This window comes from Canis lupus, chromosome 23 (genome assembly GCF_048164855.1).
Source record: "Canis lupus baileyi chromosome 23, mCanLup2.hap1, whole genome shotgun sequence".
NCBI classification, from domain to species: Eukaryota; Metazoa; Chordata; class Mammalia; order Carnivora; family Canidae; genus Canis; species Canis lupus.
The window spans coordinates 39,283,838-39,309,083 of record NC_132860.1 but is presented as its reverse complement, the minus strand read 5'-3'; the positions used below and the strand labels follow the sequence as shown (position 1 = coordinate 39,309,083).

The window sequence follows — 25,246 nt, the reverse complement described above, 5'->3', positions numbered from 1 at the left end:
ATTTTAGTTATTTATTCATGAGAAACACAGAGAGAGAGACAGAGACAGAGACACAGGCAGAGGGAGAAGCAGGCTCCATGTAGGAAGCCCGATGTGGGACTCGATCCCGGGACTCCAGGATCATGCCCTGGGCCCAAGGCAGGCGCTCAACCACTGAGCCAACCAGGCTTCCCACCTTCAGAATGTTTCTAAAAGAAATGTTAATGAGGATGAATTTCCCTACCAAAACGAATTAGTAATAGCAAAACTAGTCAACCTTCAAAATACTTGTAAAAGGAGTAGATCTGAGTTGTACTGGACCTAACCCTGAAAGGTCTGTTTGTAGCTGCTGAGGAAATGGCATGTGTTTAGACTTGACAAATTAACTAGAGGCAAAAACCAAATTTAATATCAAATTGGTGTTTTATGCAAATCCAAGGAAAAACTTAGCAAGTTTCCTAAGATCATGGCATTACTATGCCCACAAATTATTTACATTAAATGAAATTATAACCACAATTCTGAACCGATCTATTTTTTTTAAAGACCTCAAGACTGGCAAGGGTTTTCATTTTCTTCCCCTAAATGGTTGTGAAAGAGATTAAAACAAATGTTTTCAATTATATAGAATCTTTGAATCAACATTAATTTGTTTTCAAATGCATGTTGGTATCTATGTCACTAAAATAATAATGGCAATTGGTTTTCAAATTGAACAAAATGAACAGCTATTTGAAACTGTAACATTAGGTCATATGCTTTTTATCAAAGTTCAAATCTAAAATAAATAAAATACATACCTATGGGTAGTAAAGCAAAAACAACATTTTGGAAGCTTTTAGAAAACTATTTTCTGATTAACTGAGCACTATAGAGCATCCTAACTCTAAAAGAAAAACATTCATTTCAAATACTGCAGCTTACTTCAGGCATCTCAAAGATTATGAACTTAATTTGTGGTATGTATAATAGAAATTGGTCAGGTTAACACGTAATGGTATTTTATTGGCCGGAAGTATTAGAAAAATGGAATATTGGAACCTGGGAGAATTCTATTTTACAGATTAAGAAACCAAGGCCCAGAGAGGTTGAGTGATCTGCCTGAAAACTGTTCTTAGACACCCTCACATGATAGTAAAATCATTCTACATCCCTGTCAACTGCCTTTCTGTCTTCTGAGTTCTCCCTGTGGAGGAGAACTATCACAGAGAAGCAGTGGGACCTTGGGCCAGAGAAGACAAACCACGAACATGTGAATGATGGGAGAGAGCAACGCTCTTCCAACTGGTCCTACGCAAAGACTTTACCCAGGACAGAAGCGCATGGAACCAACTTCCATTTCCTCACATCCAAATGTCTTCCAGGTAAACCTAACTTACTGGAGAGTGTCCTTTGGTCAGCACTACATGCTGGCTTCTCTCACCCACTTCCTCTTCACAATAGCTATTATTCACAGCAGTCTCTCTAGGACTTCCTGAACAATCATAAGGCCTACCCTTGGTATTAGATTTGCCACCTTTAGCAACATAAATTCCCAAAGCATCTCAATCCCAGACATTAATACAAAAAACAGTACTGAACTGAAGCTTGTGTTTTATTATGGACCAAGTAAGAAAGTGGATTTCTGAAAGAGACTCTCCCTCATCTGTCTCTCAGTAGCAAACTCTATCAATAGTTGCGTTCAGATGCATTTCACTTTCTCACCTCTCTCACTGTGGTCATCCTCAGTCCTTCCATATGCAATGACCTCTTTAACCATCCTCCTCTTTAAAGAGAATTCCTACTAAGTCCATCAGGATGGCATTTTTCTCCCATAATTAGAAGTGACTACTTCTTTCTCAAACTCTCTTTGTTCTTTGTATCTTTTCAGCTGCTTTTTTTTTAACCTAATATGATAGTAATTTCCATGGTCATCTAATCCACTCTACCAAATTTAGGGTTTCTTATGACATTTTGTGTGTCCATGTTCCAGAAATTGAAGGAGTAGTTTATAGAGTTTACTTCTTTATTAAGGAAGTTGGGAAATATTCTGCACTGGTGCAATCACATCTATTGAGTAATAAGAGTATTCAAAAATATGAACTAACAGGCAGTATCAAGAAAGGTTAGTTCTCAAAGTGTGGTTTCTGAAACACCTCAGCATCAGATAGTAACTGGTTAGAAATGCAATTCCTGGTCCCCACCCCAGACCTACTGAATTCAGAAACTTTGAGCATGGGGCCCAATAATCTGTAAAACTTGTACAATTGAGGTTTAACAAAATCTTCAGATGTTTCTAATGCATGCTCAAGTTTGACAACCACTAGACTAGGTTATGTTGCTGCAATAAAATTTCAATGGCTTTCAACAACAAAAGTTTTTTTTCTTGCTCATGTTATATGTCAAACAAGGGTTGACTATAGCTCAACTTACAGGTCATTTTTATTTTACTTTTTTTAATTTTTTAAAGATTTTATTTATTTATTCAGGAGAGACAGAGAGAGAGAGGCAGAGATATAGACAAAGGGAGGAGAACCAGGCTCCATTCAGGGAGCCCAATGTGGGACTTGATCCCAGGACTCCAGGGATCACACCCTGAGCCGAAGGCAGACGCTCAACCACTGAGCCACCCAGGCGTCCCTACAGGTCATTTTTATTTCAGACTTTACAACTTTACAGTGAGGAAGAAGCATATTCAGAGTAGAGAAGAAAAGAGAATGTGGGACACTATGTTCTCATTCAAAGCTTCAGCTCATAAGTAAACATAAATCATTTCCACTCATATTTCATTAGCTAAGGCAAAGCTGAGGCTTGGCATGATATTGAGATAGGGTAGGTAAGTAATGCTTCCCCACAGAGGAGCAGCAAAGGTTTCTGAACAATAAATAGTCTGCCATACAGGACAAGCATATTATCACTAAAGATCAGGTGTATTTGTTTATTACATTTAAGAAAATTGAAAGCACAATTCCCAATCCTACCATCATTTATTTTTTTCACAGTAACTTTAAATAATCTTAAAATCTTTTGGTATTGGTTTCAGAAATAGGCTTATCTACAACATATTATTTAGTAATTTACATATGTGCATAAACATATGTGTGTGTTCTAAGCTCAATTTTTTCCTAATTACTGTAGCATAGTGTTCAATTATGTATCCAGTGCCTACAGCAATGCATAGCACATAAGTCACTCAAAAGATCTATGTTGAAAGAAAGAAATTTTTATCTGTGCAGTAACTGAAAACATCATACTTCATAGCAATTATATTTCTAATTGGGTACCAACTTTCTTGGATTCATTTTTTAACAGTAATTCTAGAATTGGGGGTTATTTTTATAATCAGTTTTTAAGGAAATTTATATATATGTTTTAAGAAACTTGTATTTTTTTAAGATTTCAATTATGTATTTTGAAAGACAGAAAGCATGAGCAGGGGGAGAGGCAGAGAGAGAGGGAGGAGACTCCTCACTAAATAGGGAGCCCAATGTGGGGACATGGGGCTCCATCCTTGGGATCATGACCTGCGCCAAAGGCAGATGCTGAACCAACTGAGATGAGACACCCAGGTGTCCCGAAACTTGTATATTTTTAAATTAGCTATCCTGACATTTATTAAAAACTCCCTGTGATTGTCCTTAATATTAATTTGTATTCATTTCTTTAAACTGATAATTTGGCATGAATTTATATAGACATGAATAGGAATAAATAAGGGTCTTAAATGGGAGTCACTTCTTTTTTTAATGAGGAGCTTTGTTTTGTTTTGTTTTGTTTAAAGTAGGCTCCACACTCATGGGGCTTGAACTCATGACCCTGAGATCAAGAGCTGCATTGTGGGAGCTCTTTATTTGGGAGGAGGGAAAGATGATGAAGAGTAAAACTACCACTGAATCATATCAGATGGAGTTATATATATTTTTTTGTGTAACTAACACCATATCTAGAGAACTGTGAAGCAATCCTTACTCTTTCGCACTTTCATTCATTTGTTCCACAACTATTAAGCACTGAGGCAGCAGAATTAAAAAGGAGGGCTACAGAATCAAGACAAGCAAGGGTTCTATAAATTCTGTGTCTGTTTCTTAGGTGAAAAAAAAAAAAAAAGAAAATAGCACCAACCTCATATAACTATTATACTAAGTGTTCAATAAATATCACCTATTATTACTGCTTCTGTTATTACTACAACAAACTACAAAGGTAAGTGTGCGGCAGTTCCTGTCCTCAGCAGACGGAGGAATATAAAGAAAATGTAATAACCCCAACCCCTGTCAAATTCATCAGTTCATACCCCAAGGTGAAACATTGAGCAACAAATAGCAAATTAGACAGCATCTGCCAGGACATCCTTTTTTTTAAGATTTTATTTGTTTATTAGAGACAGAGAGAGGGAGAGAGAGGCAGAGACACAGGCAGAGGGAGAAGCAGGCTCCATGCAGGGAGCCCGACGTGGGACTCGATCCCGGGACCCCAGGATCACGCCCTTGGCTGAAGGTGGTGCTAAACCGCTGAGCCACCAGGGCTGCCCAACATTTATATAAAAGGTCCAACATGACAGCCCTCCCTCCAAAGATACAAACAGATATAATCTCATTGTAACCTAATTATTTACAAATCTAGGACAATAGCACATAACATAAACCGTCAAATGAAATGCTGACCCAAGCTGGAAAGGATTCCTGGGACACATGAATATGTAAACTGTGGCATACAAGGGAGTGCTACCCAGCAGTAAAAAAAGAGCAAAGTGTTGATATGCTCAACAAAATGGATGAATCTCAAAAAAAAAAAAAAGAAAAAGAAAAAAAAGAAAGAAAATGCTGAGGAGAAGCCAGACCCAAAAGTGCATTTTGTGCGATTCCTAGTTATATAAAATTCTAGGGGGGGGAAATCATCTCATCTCTAGTGACAGAAAGCAGATCAGCACTTCCCTGGTACCAGGAACTGCAAAACTGAGTGTTCAAGAGAAGCTGTGGCGGGTAAAGGTTCAGTCACCTGACCTCGGAGGGCTCTAATCTCCTCAAATGACAGACAGTATGACTCTCCCTGATAGCCCTGCTGCGAGGACGTGGAGGTGCAGGTCTGAAACAGACAAGGTGCTCCAAACACCGTTACAGTCCAGGCTTTTGTTGGTGGTCTTTTGGGAGGAGAACCCTCCAGGGAAAGTGCCAGATGGTTCAAGCATTGCAATACATAGCTCTCTAAACACAGGATTAAATGCTTGTTAATTAAAGAGTTAGAAAAACCTCAAAACTACTCACAGAACACAGAATTTATAATCGTTTAGCATTAGAATTTTAAGATGATAAAATTGGCCAATTAAACCTCAGGGACGGAAATGAGTGACAAAGACAGAAAAGAAAAGACGGAGCGCTAGGGCAGGCTGTGGAGGAGAGGGGGCTCCTGAAGTCTTAATCCCTTCTATGAGGATCTCATGGGAAATTTTAAGGGTGATGGCTCTTGCCAGCCTTACAACTCCACTTTTGAGAATATTTTGGGTGGACAGAGTTGAGTAGGGGAAGGAAGAAAAAGTACTGGTTGCAGGGATATCCTGATATTTTTTGAGAAACTTTAGAAAGGGATGTTGCTTTACTTTCCCCCAACCCTTATTAAAAGTGAAATTCTACACAGGCAGAAAATTAAAATAAAAAGGTTTTAATTCATCAAACTCATTTGAAAAATGAAGTCTTTTTAATGGACATGTACAACAAAACAATGGATTTCTGTGCAAACAGCCATGTTTACCTTAAAAACAAAAACCAATCCTATCTGACCAGCCTGAATGAAGAACCAGCAGAGTTCAGTAAACAAACAGTACAGCCATCTGGAAGGTATTTCTGAGATATCAATCACGTGGCATTGATAATTTAGAAATGCCAGAGAAAGGAAAGACAGCTATTCCTACTTGAGCGATGTTTCACTTACATTACTGGAGCCAACAGCGTTAATGACTTAGAATGGTCTTGAGGTTATCATGAATTTTGACAGAAATGACTGGTTCATTTACAAATGGGTCGATAGATATATACGTTCTAATATACTGGGAGGTTAACTCTTTTCTTTCTAGTGAACATTTTTCTCCCAGTCTAGACTCCATAATTAATTATGATAAATCAGAGTCTGAGAATCTCATTTTTAATTCTAGCTCTTTGACTAAACAGTTACAAAACCTTAAGCAGAAGGTTATGTTTCTCAGCCTTGGTTTCTCCAAGTGTAAAATGAAAGGACTGAATTGAACAGTTCTTCAGATTCCTCAAAACTTAAAAATTTTGATACAAAATACTATCCACAAGTTTTTATGATTTGTAGTTCCAATCTGATTCTAGGCTTCAAAGTAAAAAAAGAAAACTGAATCAATACCATGGGGCACTTGGGTGGCCCAGTGGTTAAACGTCTGCCTTTGGCTCAGGTTGTGATCCTGGGGTCCTAGGATTGAGTCTTGAGTCAGGCTCCCCACAGAGAGCCTGCTTCTCCTTCTGCCTATGTCTCTGCCTCTGTGTCTCTCATGAATTCAAAACAAAACAAAACAAAAAACCCAACTTTACAATTGGATCAATACCAAATTTGTATGAGGTACACTGGAACACATTCAAGGAACCACCGCAGATACCTTCTTCTATGTTTTAAGTAGAAAGATTATTGTATAATTAACACTCTACCCAAAGTAGAAGAACTTCTATTACCAACTAAATGCTCAAATGTTCAAAATTATATTTTCCCTTCAAGGGCTTATCTATTTCTGTATTAGTCCATCATATTTCTGTATGCAGAAATTACCTGAGTTCTGCTGATTCAGGGACTATAGTAAATAACCAGAGTATACTGTTTACAGTATCATCTACATGTTTCATAAGCTTTCTGCAACATGCTCTTGCTTTTACCAGTTTTGAAAGATGAAACATTCATGTGCAACATTTTACAGGAAAATATTTTAGAATATTTAATGTGTACATAATTTAATATTTAGCAAGAAAATATTTCAGAACATTTAACAAACCTCCCTTAGGAAATGTTTAAAAATATATTAAAGAAGCTGACAAGATTTATAAGAACATATACTTTTAGAATTGTATATATTTTTAAAGATAGCAAAACTGATATATGGGCATATTCTAAGCAATTATAATTACATCTTAATTCCCTCCTTAAATACCATCCTAGCTAATATCCATTCCTTATAGTTTTTTATTTTCCTTTGCATATGTAAATTGGAATGCTGCTGAGTGGAAAGCAATAACATTATTTAAAAGTGCAGAAAATATTTTCTTTTCAGTGCTACATGATTAGGGGTTCCTGTGGAGCTTGGCAGTAGAGGAAAATGGGAGGAAAACTTTAAAATCCAAATAAGCTTGGCTTTTCTCACTAGGAGACTCTGACTTGGTGAAAAATGTATTTTGTCTTCCAACAAGTTTGTATGTGTGGGCTATATTTTAGGTTTTCAGTATCCCACCAGACAAATATTTAATACACAGAGTGATTTTTTTTTTTAAATTTTGGCAACAGTATATCAAAATTCCACATTCTTATAGTTAGTCCAGTGCCCTTGCCTAGAACATTTAGTCACCCAACACAGCCAAGTGGCTAAAAGGCAGGCTTTGGCCTTAAGGAGCCTGTAACGGTTGCTAGAACTTAAAGACGGGAATTTACTTTTGACTTCAAGCCATGCCTTATTCTGCATCTCATTTTTGTAGAAAAAAAGGAAGGAAATTCAAACTTCAGAAGCAAGATTCTAAGAGGCTAAAGAGCAGGGAGAGTTAAGTGAAAGCACAAAAGACAATCACACAGCAGGACAAAATTATGACATTCTGATATTTATTTGAAATAAAATTACCCAATGTAATAGTAACACTTCACGTAATGTTTTTAAATAGAAAAACTGTAGACATCTGAAAGTGGAGATAAGAGTTTCTCAATTATTCATTCATGTAAATGAAACAAAATGAAGAGGTTAAGGGTTATTTGTTCTAAATGACAAGAGATGCCTCTTTTTCCTTTAAGGGCAAAAAAGATTTCTTTAGAAACCTGTGCACTTACAAATCATATTTTATAAATGTCTTGTCTGGCTTTCTTTAATATGAGAACATGGACTTGAAAACATGGTATTTCTTTCTCAAGAGTTCATTCACTCCTGCCACTAATTCTACACTTGGGTCAGTACAGCACACTTGTCACCAGACTTCTAAAGCACAAGGTATATGGCATATTTTGGCCATTCTAAAAACAAAGTCAGAAAGTCAGAAGAATGGACTGGAGGAGCCTGAGAGACATGTATGGAGTAGTGCACTAAGGAGCTAAGAAGCAGAAAAACAAGGACAGAGAGGAAAGCTTTAAGGGAAGTGGGCAGAGATTGTTTTAAGCCATGCTTGTGAAGACATTTCAAGTAAGTCTAGAGTCAGTTCTGAAAGTCACGGCGTAATTCACAAATTTACAATGACCATTTTAGCTCTGCCTACCGGTAAGGGGAGTAGCTGGCAGAAAAGTGAGAGCAGGGTCCACGGGGAATGTGGGAAAGAAAATCAGACACTGAGAGGGTTTCACTTTGTGTTCAGCAGCTTTCAGACCTGAGAGTTCTGTTGACATTTTTAGCTTGGGGAAGGAAGGCCTTCTGAATTACTGCTACCACCCCTTCCACCCACTCTAAAGACTGGTCTAGAGATCTAGGTTTCCCAAAACAGTACAAAATTCATTTCATAAATATCATATCTGGTATCCTTGTTTAAAAACACTCAAATTTCATTTAGTTTCGCTAGTACACTGGAGACCAACTCTATCTATATCGTTAGCATAGTACTCAAACGCCCAAAGAAGTAAACAGTGCTTACCAAACTGTGGTCTTGTGGGGGGGGGGCGGGGGGGGTTACAGATAAACAATACAGGGAGACTTGAATAACCTGAAAGCAAGTTAATTAACAGCCTGGCCTGCAGTTCCTTTCTCTATAAGAGAGGAGGAAAAACCAAAAACTCTCCTAAAAAATTGCAGTGAACATGAAATCAAATGAGGTGATATAAAATCATCTATCAAGAGCAGTGCTTGGCACATGATTATGTATTCAGTATGTGTTGAGTTCCCTTCTCAACACAAACAATATGTGTTTTCTACAATATGTGGTGTTCTCCATACCCACTCTTTGGTATTTGGAACTTTTCTCTGAATCTATGATCTCAGCTATAAAAATCTACATGCAAATCCCAAGTGATGCTTTCCATTTTATGAGCAAGATACCTGTTCTATTTTTCTTTATAACCACAGTCTGTTAGAAGGATTAAAGATCTTGGAAGAACACATATCAATGGACAAGGGAAGGAGAAGACCTAAAATGATAATAAGAGTAAATGGCAAAGAATAAAGGGCACTAGGAAAGGACAGCACCCTTGAAGTCAGATGCTGTCAAGAAGGCTAAAAGGAAAAAACCCCGAATAAGAACATGGGTAAGAAAAAAAAAAAAAAAAAAAAGAACACGGGTAAGTGGTAACAATAGTTATATGGTGTTTTATTTGAGCCTCACAATATCTATTTTATAGGTAAATGAGATTGAGATTTAGGAAGACAACTGTTTTGCCCCAGATTGTTAAATTAATAAATTATTAGATGAGAACCAGAATTAGAATCTAAGACTTTTGACTCTAAATCCTATACTTGTTCTATTATGCCATTCTAGACCTAATCAAAACAGAACTCAGACTCTGAAAAGACAAAAGCTTTGGATGGAATAAATGGGATCACTGACAGCATCTGTGAAAATCTCAATTCTGTTTTTCTTATGTGAACTCCCAGTTATAAAATACTTCTCATGACACTTGCTGTATCAGGTTGCTTATCTGCTTACATTTTAGAAAGGTCATCTATGATTGTTTCCTTCTTGACTATAATCCTTAGAAGAAAAGCCCTCCTTGAAAATCACACACCAGCAGTAAATATACATATAATCATAATCTTACTGGGTTCAAGTAATCAACTCCTGGACTACAGCATGGTCATATTAACTCTCAGGTCTGAGAGTTGCTGAACACTAAAAGTGTAACCCTCTCAGTGTCTGATTTTCTTTCCCACATTCCCTGAGGACCTTGCTCTCACTCTTCACTCTTCTGCCAGTTACTCCCCTTACTGGTAGGCAGAGCTAAAATGGTCATTGTAAATTTGTGAATTATGCCGTGAAATGTCATTGAGGAAAGCTTTGAGGGAAGTGGGCAGAGATTGTTTTAAGCTACACTCGTGAAGACATTTCAAGTAAGTCTGGAGTCAGCCCTGAAAGCCATGGCCTAATTCACAAATTTACAATGACCTCTTTCTCTTCACGTTTCGAGAGGTTGTAATTTCTGAATCAGAGGTACTAAGGAAACGTTCTTTGATCTATACTGTAGTACTTTTCTTGGAGTAAATTCTACTAATTTGCTTAACTGAAACTAGAAAAGTGCAAGTAATTAAAAAAATACACAGAATCCGTCCTTAAAACTAACCATTTTTAAAAGCAAATTTTGGAATGTAATTCTATCAGTTTAATGAATTTAAGCATAAATACTAATGATTAACCAAAAATCTAAGTCAAATTCTTCAAAATGTAGAAAAACAAAGGATTTGAAATGCTTAAAAAGACTAGGAGAGGCATCTTAACCAGAATTGTCTTTTCCATCTAGATGCTCTGTGAAACCTAGACTTCTAAGAGAAAAACCTCAAACAGCTGGAATCCAGCTTAGATACACAAAATAAATCACTTCTGACTCAAATTCACTCTCAAAAGCTCTAATCAGGTTTCCACAAGCAACAAAACAAAACAAATAGAGAACATGAATAACACTAGGAAACTGGGTTTACTGATTGTGCAGCAAGAGAAAAAAACACAATAGCAAAGAGGAGACAGGAAAGAATTCCTTGTTAAATCCATGATCATCCGTCCAGTATCTTTGACCCTTAAGGTCAGAATTTGGTTCCTAACACATTCTTGAAATAAAGACATAGAACGTTTTCTCATTCTAATTCAAATCCTAATTGGAAACTTAAGTCATCTCAAATGTGATAGTCGATAGAGTGTGTAGAATGAACAAGTCATGAAAATATTCATATTCAGACCATCTTTAAAAAAAAAAAAGTAGGTGTACTTAATCTCCTCTGGAAATCAACAAGATTTTACCTAGCTATCCTGTATTCCACAGCACACAGTCTTACAGGGAAATAAGAATATGGATCATGACATTTAGTTTTATATATTTTTTAATGCATACCATGCATAATATTCTCTACTTTCATAAAAACTCTTTAAGTATTGCCAAAAGCAATCATGAAATCCAAGCTGTGAATAAAACAAGAAACAAACTTAAGTAACTATTGGAAGCTTACTATTTACTTACTTAACTATTGGAAAAAAAAAAAAAAAAAACTTTTCCAATGAAATGTTTTTCCTCTAAAATACTTTTGTTTTTCTTTTTCCAAATAATAAAACTTCCACAACTCCATCTAAAATCAGATATAGCAGATTCTCCACTCTTTAAAGGGGGGTGGACAAGAGAGCTTATCTCCTGAGAAAGAGGGAGAATTAGAAAAGAATTTCTCTCTGATCATTTAGGACTCTCCTGGTCCAATAATCAATCTTCTCCTACATACCTAAATAAATGAAACAAAGTGAGAATTTTTCATCCACTCCCTTCCCATGTAAGGACAAGAAGCCCAATTTAAAAACATTGCTTTAAAAAACACTGCTTTTTATTAACGTGTTAATAACACTTATTTTATGTGACTATACAATCAAACTCCACTTAATCACTTTATGGAAGCATTTTACTCTAAAGGGTAACTACAGCAATTATGACTTGTGCCCTCTGCAATTTGCTTTTTGCGTTACTGTCACCATATGCCATGAGTGCCCCCAAATCCCCACTCTACTGTTTCTCAATCCTTCTCCTAGCCTATGTCTGTTAATTCAATTTCCAGTCCAAAATGTTCTGATAAAATCGGTGTACAAGCATCTGCCTTTGGGTCAGGTCATGATCCTGGGCTTCTGGGATGAGTTCCGCATCAGGCTCCCCTGCAGGGAGCCTGCTTCTCCCTCTGCCTATGTCTCTGCCTCTCTCTCTGTTTCTCATGAATAAATAAATAAATAAAATCTAAAAAAAAAAAAATCAGTTAAAAGATCAGGAGGAAAAGATGTGGACACCAAGGATGGTGTCTCACAGACTGCTGAATACTTACCCAATATCTATCCTCCCTTTCTAAATAACAGAAATCCATTGTCTAGTTAGGCATACTGCTACCCAGAATAAAACATCAAAATTCCCAGCTTGTATGGCCATATGACTAAATTCTAAATAATGAAATGACAGCAAAAGTGTTGTGCGGGGCTTTGCTTAAAGAAAGCAGATTTTGATACAATGGGTCCATTTTTTTCTTTTTTCACCAGTCATCTCCCTTCTGGCCTATAAGCCAGATACAGTGGCTGGGGTTCCAGCAGCCATCCTAGTACAGGAAGTGATCTCAAGAAGAAAATACATTCACAAGGCTGATGAAACAGATAGTGGACTGGACACAGTGACTGTTGAGTTACCATATTAGCCCTGGACTGCCCACCTCAGGTCCTCTTTTATATAAGAAATAAATTTCTCTCACATCTAAGCCACTGTATTTGGGTTCTTCAATCTTAAACACTGAATCCCAAATAATCCACAGGGAGTAAAAAAATAAGAAAAAGAATGTAGGGCACGATCCTGGAGACCCGGGATCGAATCCCACGTCGGGCTCCCGGTGCATGGAGCCTGCTTCTCCCTCTGCCTATTTCTCTGCCTCTCTCTCTCTCTCTCTGTGTGACAATCAAAAATAAATAAAAATTAAAAAAAAAATTAAAAAAAAAAGAATGTAAAAGAGAAGTTTTATTTTTTTATGAGCCATATTCTTCCAGATATCACATATAATAATTTAGCATTAATGGTAAATATCACAAACTCTGGATTCAGACAGCTGGGTCCAGGTTCTGGCTCTGCTACTTATCAACAGGTTAGTTTACCCTCCCTGTACCTTCAGTTTACCCATCTGTAAAAGTGAGATGATGATAATTAGTACCTACCCCCACAGGATTGAGTATTAATACATGTACAGTAATTAACATGTGAGACAATATAAGTGCTATATATATGTTAGCTACATGATTACCTCTGATATGTATAATAACAATAAATAGCCCTGATTATAAATTTATATTTCAATACTAAATGATTTGAGGAAACTGCTCAAAACACGGAGATTTTTCTCAAATATATACAGAGTCCAAAACTGGAAGATGGATGCAGCCAAATATATCTATTTAATAAGAGAAAATTTATTTCACTACGAGATTTTAAAAAATATTCCCAGGAAAGGATAATGATATCATTCAATGAGAAAACAATTTTTTAGTTTTACCACTCAGTAATTTAAATGAATCGTTAAAGAAGAAGCAATTTTTATACCATCTTGGTAATTTATAAGCGTGATCATATGATCATTAACTCAAAGAATATAAAACTTTGAAGCCTTTTCTTTAAATAGCATGAGACATTCAGGAAAATTTACTTCCAACATGTGCATAATCAGCTTACCATTTTAACAAATAGAATTCTACAGTCCTTAGACAGTGAATGTTTCATTTGACATATAAATTTTGCACTAATTTCACCCATACTTCTAATCATTTCTCTTACCCATCCTAGCACTCTTGACTTCATCTCTTTAATGGTGAGATTGTGATAGTCCACCTGTAGTAGGTATACTCCATTCCAAACACCAAAACACATGAAAACCCAATGGGGTTAGGACATAATATTGCTATTTCAATCAACTTTATTACTCAATAAATCACCTTTCACTGAGGACATACTACTACTTTGTGTGTTGTCCTATAATTTTAACTCCATCTTGAAAAGATTCAGTGTGTGTGCATTTTTTTTTCTTGGCCTATCTCCAATGAAAACTAGCTATCCCGTAAAGACATATATGTCCTACAGCCCTCTCAAATGAAGGCTATTTGTTTACTAATCACATTCTTCCTTGTTCACTATTTCTAGCTTTATATCATTTATCTCCAATTCTTTAGTAAATGTCTTGAGCATTTGAGGCTCATGCCATTCAGTCATACCATCCCTCTTGCCTCCTCATCACTGTCATATCTACTAATCTCTTGTCATTCTCCCACAGACATCAAAGGCTTTGGGACTTGACTGTCTTTCCAAAACCTTCCATTAGGGATCCCTGGGTGGCGCAGCGGTTTAGCGCCTGCTTTTGGCCCAGGGCGCGATCCTGGAGACTCGGGATCGAATCCCACATCAGGCTCTCGGTGCATGGAGCCTGCTTCTCCCTCTGCCTATGTCTCTGCCTGCCTCTCTCTCTCTCTCTCTGTGACTATCATAAATAAATAAAAATTAAAAAACAAAACAAAACAAACAAACAAAAACCTTCCATTATTCCGAGTGACTTCCATGTCCACACATGTGATCCATGCAGTCCTCTGGCCTTCTCGATTCCAGCGAGTAACTACATGTTAGCTCAGCCATCTACTTCTACAGTTATTACCATAATTTTGCCATCCTTGCTGTTGTTGGATCATAAATCCAAGCAGTCCATCTTACTACTTCCAGTTGTCTTGATGAACTATTCCCACCATGGAGATTCTCTGGTCTCCTAAGAGACTTCCAGTTCATTAGCTTCATAGTGCTTCCCATCTATCAACGCTTTCTTCTTCACTACACTTCTAATCCATTTTAAATTCCATGATCCTAGGAAACATTGTATGACCTAAACTCCTTTCCCATTCAGTTCTTGCATCGTCTCCATTGGCAAAACTACAAATATCATGAAACTGACTACTTTCTCCATAAATATAATGAGGCTGATATGTGCTACTAGGGAAAACTACACAACAAAATATAATAACCCTGCTCAACGGATCCTGAACATGGCCCAGCAATCCTATGTTTTCCTCTGATCTATACATAACAAGAATTTCAAATCCTCCAAATTCTGTTCAGGCCTTTGACTCTCTTTTCTTAGTTTCATCAAAGATCCTACCTTCTACTTTTACTAAGAAACACAGAAGTTACCAGACATGACTTCTCAGTGAAAAGTTGAGAATATTCATGCCCAACAGCTTCTGCTTTGTATCATTTTCTCTTTCTTCCCTCCTACTGTATTAGATAGTAGTTAAAGCTAAGAACATAGGATAAGCTATTCACAATGAGAAAACAGAAAAAGAAGAGAGTCTAGAACCAATCTTTGAAGAATTCTAAGATTTGACAGCTGTGTAGAGAAGAATGAAGCTTCAAATCAAGGTATAAATTTTACACTAAAAACAAGTCAGCTACATTGTTTATACACACACATATTTATACAAGAAACTGGTTTTGAAGACAAATATAACGCAGTGTTTTCCAACAATATTAAACATTAGCCCTTGACAGATGAAATTTGGAAATGTTATTAATTACTGCGGTCCAAGGAAATCTTTTCCCCTGTGTAAATGAAATAATCTTGACAGAATTTTACTAGCCAAGGGTGGTGGGGAGAAACATGAAATTATTACCCTTTGTAGACATAAAACTTTCTAGTTGGAACAAAGATAGCTCTTGCTCATCAAGAGCATATGTAGATTTAAGATCTTTAACTATAAACAGTAGGCTTCAGGCCTGGGTGGTCTGTGTTATGTCCAATAATATATAAATTGGCTTATCCTCAAAATAAATATTTCCTTTTTCATTACTCTGAGTCATGGAAGACATTCAATCTTTGCTTAAAAAAGAAAGGTTTTCAATAAAGTCTTTTAGATATGTCTATATATTCAATAGATAGTATAGGATACTATTCTTCAGTAAATGCATATATAAAGATCTTAAATTATTTTCTCAGTCTCTCAAGGAACAGTCTATAAAACTGAGAAGACGCTTAATGAGAAATGAATCCTCCCTATGCATATAATGGTCACTGATATTTTTTGCAAAGTATTTTAATAAAAGGCTATGATCCAGGAGATGAAATGAACAAAATAACCTATACTCTTGCTTTTAATCTCAGAGATAACTTATTACTATACTATTTGGCACAACATACAAGCTACCTAAAGATTATTTTAAAGTAAACATGGGGGATCCCTGGGTGGCGCAGCGGTTTGGCGCCTGCCTTTGGCCCAGGGCGCGATCCTGGAGACCCGGGATCGAATCCCACATCAGGCTCCCGGTGCATGGAGCCTGCTTCTCCCTCTCCCTCTGCCTATGTCTCTGCCTCTCTCTCTCTCTGTCTCTCTGTGACTATCATAAATAAATAAAAATTAAAAAAAAAATTAAAAAAAAAAAATAAAGTAAACATGACTTTTTCTTTAAATTTTATATCAAAATGACAGCTGATTAGGTTAAACATGTCTTTAAGAGAATATTTAAATATTTTATAAATGATGCATATGAATTATTTTCAAGCCTTCAGGTGTTTATCAAACTTTGGTCTAAAAATAAGGAAAAGTAGCATACAAATGAAAGGAAACAGATTTTTCTTTTCTTTTTCTTTCTTTCTTTTTTTTTTTGAAAAAGAGTAGAAGAGGGGAAAACACTAAGGAGTATTATACTCCATTCATGTATAATATGGCAAAACGGCTCCATGAAACAATCCACAGAATTGTTTTTCTCTTTCAGGATGAAAACAGTCCAGTATTCTTCATGCATGATAGGAACTTGGTCTGACTCAGGATTTGTTTCCATACCTGCCTAATGAGTTGGCCAGAATATATTCTAAAGTCATAACAAAGACATATCATCAGTGTTTAAAGATTCCAAAATCATCATGACCAGATGTGTAGGGCTGAAAATCTTGGCTTTTGGCTGGGTTTCTCACAGTTGGTCTATAAAAATGAGCATTAAATATTATTTGTTCTAGCTTTAAATTTCCTCCTTCTAAAAGAGCTGATCTAAGTGTGAAACACTTTCTCTATGAAAAGTTAATGAACATTATGAGGAAATGTTTGAGCTGCAACTGGCTGTTTTCCAGGCAGTACATATGGACTCAGATGTTCACTCAGCTCTTATATAACCCAACTCTCAGACCTGTAGCTGTGGAACACTAACAGTATTTTCCCCCTATATAATTAATACAGTACTATTCATTTTATTATCTAAATGATAAAAAATTTCACCTTCAATTCTTAGTTTTTCTAATAACTGAAAATTTGTGACAAACACCATAGCCATCTTTTAACTATAAATATCTTTATTGGAATAAAATAGGTAGATCGCTTCTCGGCCTTTTGGCTAAGATCAAGTGTGGAATAAAATAGGTAGAAAAAAAGCTACACATTTTTAATATTGAGGAAGATAAGATCTATCTTGAGTTTGAATCCAAACATTCATTACACTAGTATTATTGGATGCATTAAACTAAGTCTAAATAAACAGAAATCTAACACGCGGGGCGGGGCGGGTAGAGGGAATGCACATTTTAAGTAAAAACTATACATTTTCTTATGTTTATTTTTTTAAGATTTTTTAAAAAGATTTTATTTATTCATGACAGACAGAGAGAGAGAGACAGAGACACAGGCAGAGGGAGAAGCGAGCTCCATGCAGGGACCCCGATGCAGGACTCAATCCCGGGACCCCAGGATCATGCCTTGGGCCGAAGGCAGGCACCAAACTGCTGAGCCACCCAGAGATTCCCCTATACATTTTTATAAAAAAGAGAATAAAGAAAGACATAAAGGAAAAAAAAAAAAAAGAAAGACATAAAGAATACAAGGCATCATTTTTAAAAAGTTTTATTTACTTATTTGAGATAGAGATATAGAGAGAGAAAGAAAGAAAGAGCATGAGCAGGGAGGAAGGGGAGAGGCAAAGGGAGAAGCAGACTCCCTAATGAGTAGGGAGCCCAATGCAGAACTCGATCCCAGGATCCCAGGATCCCAGGATCATGACCTGAGCTGTAAGCAGACGCTCAACTGACTGAGCCACCCAGGCTCCCGAATACATGCCACCTTCAGTCTAGCTAATATATGAAAACAATATTTTCTTTTTTTCCCTGTTGTAAGACAGTACTACCAGGAGCGATGAGTGTGCAATACAGGAAACCTTTCATGTACTTGTGGAAGACTTTACTTCAGAGTTATAATTTAAACATGAGTAATTGCTTTATAAAACAAATATTTTATCAGCTCAGGGATGTGTCCATTCAGCAAGAGTGTATGTTTTCTATTATAAACTTTGTAAAGGATAGCCCTTTTTCATACTTGTGTCACTCATACTCTTTATTCTGTTTATTATTGAACAAAATTCTAGGGTGCAATATACCATTAAAACAATAACTTGATCATTAGAATTTTATTATGGTATCACTTCAAATGATTCAAAATTTAATACACTGTCATTTAAATGCTAAAAAAAGTAGCATTAGTTACTCAAGAACTATACATTCTGAAGGAAATTCAATTCTTACATGGCATGAAATAATAAAGAATATACAAAGACTACTTAAAAAAAAAAAAAAGAAGGTGATTTCTAAAACTAAACTAAAATTTGTTTTTAAACTGTTTCTAACACTGGCAGTTGTCACCAAAGATGTTTCAACTACATACCACATCACATATGATGTACATATCTACATATCATAGAAAATTTGTAAATCTATAAATTTTGTCAGTTCCACAGAATCAATAATGTATACCAAGTCTCCTGACATAGATCAGGATAAATTTGCAATTGTAGGATTTTTTTTTAACTTCTGCTGCAGTTTCAGATGAATACTGCCTCTGTTCTCACATGGCAACAATATTCAGAAAGTCCTTTTTTAAAATTTTTTTTTTTTATTTATGATAGTCACACACACAGAGAGAGAGAGAGAGGCAGAGACAGAGGCAGAGGGAGAAGCAGGCTCCATGCACCGGGAGCCCAACGTGGGATTCGATCCATTGTTTCCAGGATCGCGCCCTGGGCCAAAGGCAAGCGCCAAAACGCTGCGCCACCCAGGGATCCCAATATTCAGAAAGTCCTAAACAAGAAATCAAGATGTTTTCAAATGTAAGACAATAGACAAAATAGTTTAGGATATGAGAAATTTGCTTCATCAACAATCTTTCATTATCAGAAAGCAAACAGCATTCTGACAATGTAATTTAACAGAAAATTTCTAGACTAGTACCTATTTATATAGGTAAGTCAAGAAATAACATCTCTATATTAGACATGCAGAATTTATATGCATAAATATGAGCATGATAATCATGCTGCTGGATAACTGAAGAAACTGTATCTAACCTACCACTTATCGAGGGTCTATTCTATAGACAGAAATGAGGACCTATTTTGATAGGATACTCGATAGGCTTCCAGAATTTAAAAAAGAGTCCATTTCCTTCAAAAATTTCAGTCTAGGGCAGCCCGGGTGGCTCAGCGGTTTAGCGCCACCTTTGGCCCAGGGAGTGATCCTGGAGTCCCGGGATCAAGTCTCACGTCGGGCTCCCTGCATAGAGCCTGCTTCTCCCTCTGCCTGTGTCTCTGCCTCTCTCTCTCTCTGTGTCTCTCATGAATAAATAAAATCTTTAAAAAAAGAAAAACTCATAGTCTAGTGAGTTTTACGTGGTATTACAGAAAACAAAAGGATTATATAAAGGATACTACTCACAAGAAAAGGAATAGTCTTACTCCTTTCTAAAATCATATAGAAAAAGAAAAGTCTTAATAATGCATCAGCACCACCTTTAACAACAAATGCAGCTAACAAGAGGGGATAGAAACCTCCATATTTTTAGCCCCTTCTAAATTATAGTCACAGAGCTAAACATTCAATATGTTATCCCATAATACTTTAGCTCATATCTTTACATCACCAATAGGGTTTACGCTGCCCATTTTCTGGGTAAGAACAAAACCAAAAGAATTACAGAACTTGCTCAAGATTAAGCAGCTAGAGCAAGTGGTACACATTCTCACTCAACCCCCCTAAGCATGCAAAGCAGATGCTTAGATATGCAATCATGCTAGCAATGCAAGTGGCAACAACTATTATGAAATACCATTAATCTTAAACTACTGTTCCTAGCCTTTTACCTTTCTCTCAGGACCTGTAGTGTTCAGTGGTGTTAAAGAGCTACTCTTGCTGTTACCAGGCCTGGGGTACTCCACATTAAATGAAACTCAGAGGCTTTACTGCCTAGCAATGTACCCCATCCTCATGCTATACTCATTAAGAATGTAACTTCTTGGGGCGCCTGGGTGGCTTGGTTGGTTAGGAATCTGCCTTCAGCTCAGGTCGTGATCCCAAAGTCCTGGAGTTTGAGCTGATATGGGGCTCCCTGCTCAGTGGGGAGTCTGCTTCTCCCACTAGTGCCCTCCCCCCACCCGCCCTCTCCTCCCTTGCTCCTTTTCAAAGAATTAAAAAAAAAAAAAAAAAAAGTAACTTCTAGATTCCAACATGCTTTTAAGCACTACATTCTTATAAAATATATTCTGTTTTCAAAGGTCAGGGTGTTCAAGATTAATTCTGCATTAAAGAACAATCATAAGCAATTTGTGTTTTCTAAAGGTCAAATCTTCATTTAGAAGTAAATATTTCGCTTCATTCAGATAAAAACTGCACACAATTTCGGAGTAGTTCTGTCTCATTCAGGACATTATTTTACAGCAGTAAGGAACTATAGCCCCAACTCAGTGGCATGATACAGTTAAGTTTATTTCTAGCTCATGCTGCAAGTTCAGCAGGAGAGCTCTGTTCATTCTAGTCAGGAATCCAGGCTGATGGGTGCTCTATCTTGACACACATTTCCTAGATTAGGGAGACAGGAATAGGGGATGTGGTAATTGATATATGAATTCTTAAAAGCTTCTGCCCAGAAGTGACATACATATATCACATTCATTCATATCCCTTGGCCCTAATCCCATCACACTTAGCTACAAGGGTCAGTAAAATACACTCCTACCATGTAACCCAAGGTCAGGGGAGAAATCTGGAAATATTCAGTGATTAGTACTAATAACTACTACAAAATCTAACAGATATTTCCTCAGGCTAAGATAAAATATCTTCTTCACAGAAGAGGCATAATCCCCACAAATTTACTGAGTATTTACTATGTGTCAGTCACTGAACGAGGCCTTATCAGCAGTAGCAGTATCTCTTATCTTCAAGACAAGCAGCAAAGGAGAAATTATTGATATTTTATGAATGAATAAATAGGCTCCAAGAGATTAAGTAAGTTGCTCACAGTTGCACAACCAGTGAATGGTAAAAGTGGAATCTACATCCAGATTAGTCTAAAGCCTGTGCTCATTCCCCTACAAAATTACGAACCGTATGTTCAAAAGGTTACATTTTCCCCCACTCCTAATTCAAACTAAAATTGTCAGGATGGATGATCTAAATCACTGATAGAAATATAAAGAGTGGAAAAGAGATGCCAATCTCCAACACTTAATTTCCAAGATGTTATTTAAAGGGGGCAGGGGGACCAGAAGTCACCTGAAATACAAACGTACTAACTAATACAAATAAATATGTCCGTAAGAAAAATCATCAAAGAAAAAGCCTTCTTTTATCTGGTATTAGTAAAAGGCAGTAAGTCATAGTCTCTTCATAAAGAGCTCAATTAACTTGTGAATTGTGTTGTCTACATTCTTACATCCTGACAGTTGAAAACACAGTTTATATCTCTTTATCAAAGAAACAGAACAATAGACTATAGCATTCTGAAAAGCGAAAAATTTTCATGGTTTTGGCCTGCTAGGGCAAGCTATCAAAAAAAAATACATCAAAATTAATTTTTAAAGATATTTTAAAAGAAAGAACAAAAAGCAAACCATACAATTGGTATGCATGAAACCAAATTAAATCTGAGATGAACAACAATAATTGTTGGATAATCTTTTCCAATGAAATGAAAGAAAAAAGTATTACCACTACCAAAGCCAATCTATCTTCACAAGAGAATCTAACGTGCTTGGTGTTCGAAAATATAGTACTTGTTGTAACACCATTTAAAGTCTATCACAAATAAAATAAAAACCCAATATAAACATCCCCAATCTTCAGACAAAAGCTCTATCCAAATGCTCTCCTTTCATGAAATGTACTAAGCCTACACAGCCAGATTAAATCAAGCCTGAACAGGACTTCTCAATTGTCAATAGGATATTAGTTCTTCTTTTACATTTGCAAAAGTACAAAAGGCCAAAGTGACAGACATATTTAACACAAGCTCCTCTAAACTCAGAATGTTTCCCTTAAAAGCCTGAGGTAACACAACATGTCAAATATTTATGTATTTGTTTTTTGCATTTGAACATTGATTCCTGAAATCTTTCATGTTACAAGACTGATGCTTGGAATTTTTATCTTTCTACATGCTGAGACTATAATTTATTTGAAGCATATATTTTATGCATGAGAAGCTTGGATAAATATATCATATTTTATATACATTTAAAATAATGTCAGGATGAAAAAACTAAATTTTTTTTAACACTACGAGAGAGAGATTTTGTGTATTTGCACATATTGCCTCAAAAAACTTGTGACAGATAAGGAAAAACATTTGAAAAAATGAGTAACTGGAGGACTTCTTGGTCATCTATCTGGATTTGAATTCCAGCTCTACATTTGATAGGACTGCTTCATTTTTAATGCTTCGGTTTCCTCATCTGTAAAACAGGGCTACAAGTAATATTTCTGAAAGCTCTTTTGAGGAAAATAATGCACATAAAATGTTTAACACGGCGCCTGACACATAGTAGGAGCTCAATAAAGGTTAGCTGCTGCAGCTACCACTGAGCTGATCATCTTTTTAAAGGACTGGTCAAATTTTCACAAAATATCTTCTTCCTCTTTTGAAATTCAATGGTGTTCAAATGTCTATCCTCACCTTGGGCACCCAGCATATAAACCATTTACTTTTTGCTAGTACGTATGTGCAATAATCACTAATTGCCTCATGCTCCTCACATCTGCTGAGATCAGAGAAATCCTTGTGCTCTAACCAGTGAATGACCATATTAAGTGATGCCTTAAGACTGGATTTTTTCAATAATGGATATAGGTAAGGTAACAAGTACAATAAGACTTAACATTTATTGGCTAATTACTATGTAGCAGGTACTGTTCTAAAAACTCATTCAATCCTAGTAATAATCCTAGGCCTTATCATCAACTCCATCTTAACAAAGCAAAGCAATGAGGCAAAAGAAAGGTAATTTGTCCAATACCACACAAAGTGGTATCCAAATCCAAGCAACAGACTCCAACTACCGGACTCCCAGTTTCTCAGGTGGGACCAGACCATTATGAAAGCCTTTTAATATCTGAAAGAGTTTAGACTTTACTCTGGGGGCAAGAAATTCATTGAATGCCTTTAAACCAGAAGCACAGTATCAGAACACTCTCTGGTTTCTGAGTGAAGTGGAGAGGTGAGACAAGAGACACGTGCAGACCTATAAGAAGGCAAAGGAAGCCTTGATTAAGGAGTAGAGCAGCAGTGGTGAGCATGGAGAGAGTCTCAGAGATTCAGCATTTATTAAGGCAAAATAGACCATTTTTGGTGACTGTATTTATTGGAGTAATTGAAAAGGAGAAGTTTGGGATGGTGGCCAAATTTCCAACTGGGGCCAACTGGATACGTGGCATGTCCATTTATTGAAATGAACACTTGAAGAAAAACAGTTTGGGGGAGAAGAAGTTAGGGGAGGGGTTGAGACAGAGACAATATGTTCACTTTGGGGAAAATTTATTTTGAGGGGCAGTGAGATAAGTAAGCAGTTTAAGAGAGATAGAGATCTGTGACACAGATACAGATGAAGGGGTGGTCAGTATATGAATGGTAACTGAGCCCAGAGAAGTATGTAAGAGCACCCGCAGAGAGTATGAAGAGTAAGAAAAGCTGAGGTCCTAGAAAAGAATATTAAATAGAAAAACTCTTAAACGATAATATAAGTAAGAGAAGGACAAAGAGGGGATGGAGGAATGGCTGGACAGAGAGGAAAAGCAAGATTTCAGGGAAAGTAAGCAGAGTGTTGTAAAGGATGACACTTGGACAGCAATGTCACAACCAGTTGAGAGACTTAATAAGATATAAACGTGCCTAGGAGAGTTGGTTACAGGGTGTCTTTGATGATCTCGGTGAAATGAATTTCAGAAGCATAATATGTGGAAATTGGCACAAAAGAAAGACAAATAGCAAGTGTGGGCAAATGATTTGAGAAATGTGGCTGTACAAAGGAAGAAAGAAGCAAGGTAGTAACTAGAAGAAACAATGAGGCAAATAAGCGTTCTTTTTCCTCTCCCTTTCCCTCCCTTTCTTTGTAACATGTAAACATTGTTCTAAGCATTCCAACATCTAAGTCTTTCCTGATACTATCAACTCTATCTGCATTACTGTCCTCATCACTAACCTCTTAACCTCTTGTGTTTAAGTTCTATTAATCTTTCCAGGCTTGGACAAGATGCTGCTTGTTAGTGAAACATCCACCACACTTACAGATTGAAACTAATCATGTATCCTTCCTGTCTGCTGTACTGTATTCATGTCACTGGTGTGGTACTGCGCCCACTACTATTTTTTTTTTAAGATTTTATTTATTTATTCATGAAAGACACAGAGAGAGGGAGGGAGAGGTACAGGCACAGGCAGAGGGAGAAGCAGGCTCCATGCAGGGAGCCCGATGTGGGACTTGATCCCAGGTCTCTAGGATCACACCCTGGGCTGAAGGCGGCACTAAACCGCTGAGCCACCCTGGGGGCTGCCGGCGCCCACTACATTAAAGTAACTTATGCACAAAGGTCTTAGTCCACTGGAGTTGCTTTAACACAATGCCATAAACTTAGTAACTTAGTAACTTAGTAACAATAGAAATGTATGCCTCACAGTTCCAGAGGCTGAGAAGTCCAATATCAAAGTACCTGCAGATTTGGTGTCTGGTGAGAATCTGTTTCCTGGTTTGGAACTTCCTTGCTGTGCCTTCACATGGCAAAAGGAACAAAGTACCTCTCTTGAGCCTCCTTTACAAGGACATTAATCCCATTCATGAGGGTTCCACCTGCATAGTCTAATCACCACCACCAAAAGGCCCCTCCTTCTATACCATTACCTTGAAGGTTAGAATTTTAGTATATGGATTTGAAAGGGGACACAAACATCCAGACCTTAGCAAGAAGTAGCATCTCTTCTGACAAACCATCAGTCTTTTTTAACGACCAAAGCACTGCACATAGATATACTCAATAAATATTTCCTGAATGAACAAAACTCAATGATTAATAATTATTACTACAGCATATGGAAGAGGAAAAAAGAGAAAGAGAGGAATA

General features: G+C 36.8%; 1 protein-coding gene and 1 pseudogene across 2 annotated transcripts in view; one reads left to right on the top strand and one right to left on the bottom strand.

Annotated features, from left to right (window-relative positions):
- TMEM135 (transmembrane protein 135) overlaps nt 1–25,246 on the bottom strand; it is a 247,977-nt gene that overhangs the window by 42,881 nt on the left and 179,850 nt on the right. The window lies entirely within an intron of this gene.
- Nucleotides 17,192–17,338, top strand: LOC140615647 (U2 spliceosomal RNA; annotated as a pseudogene).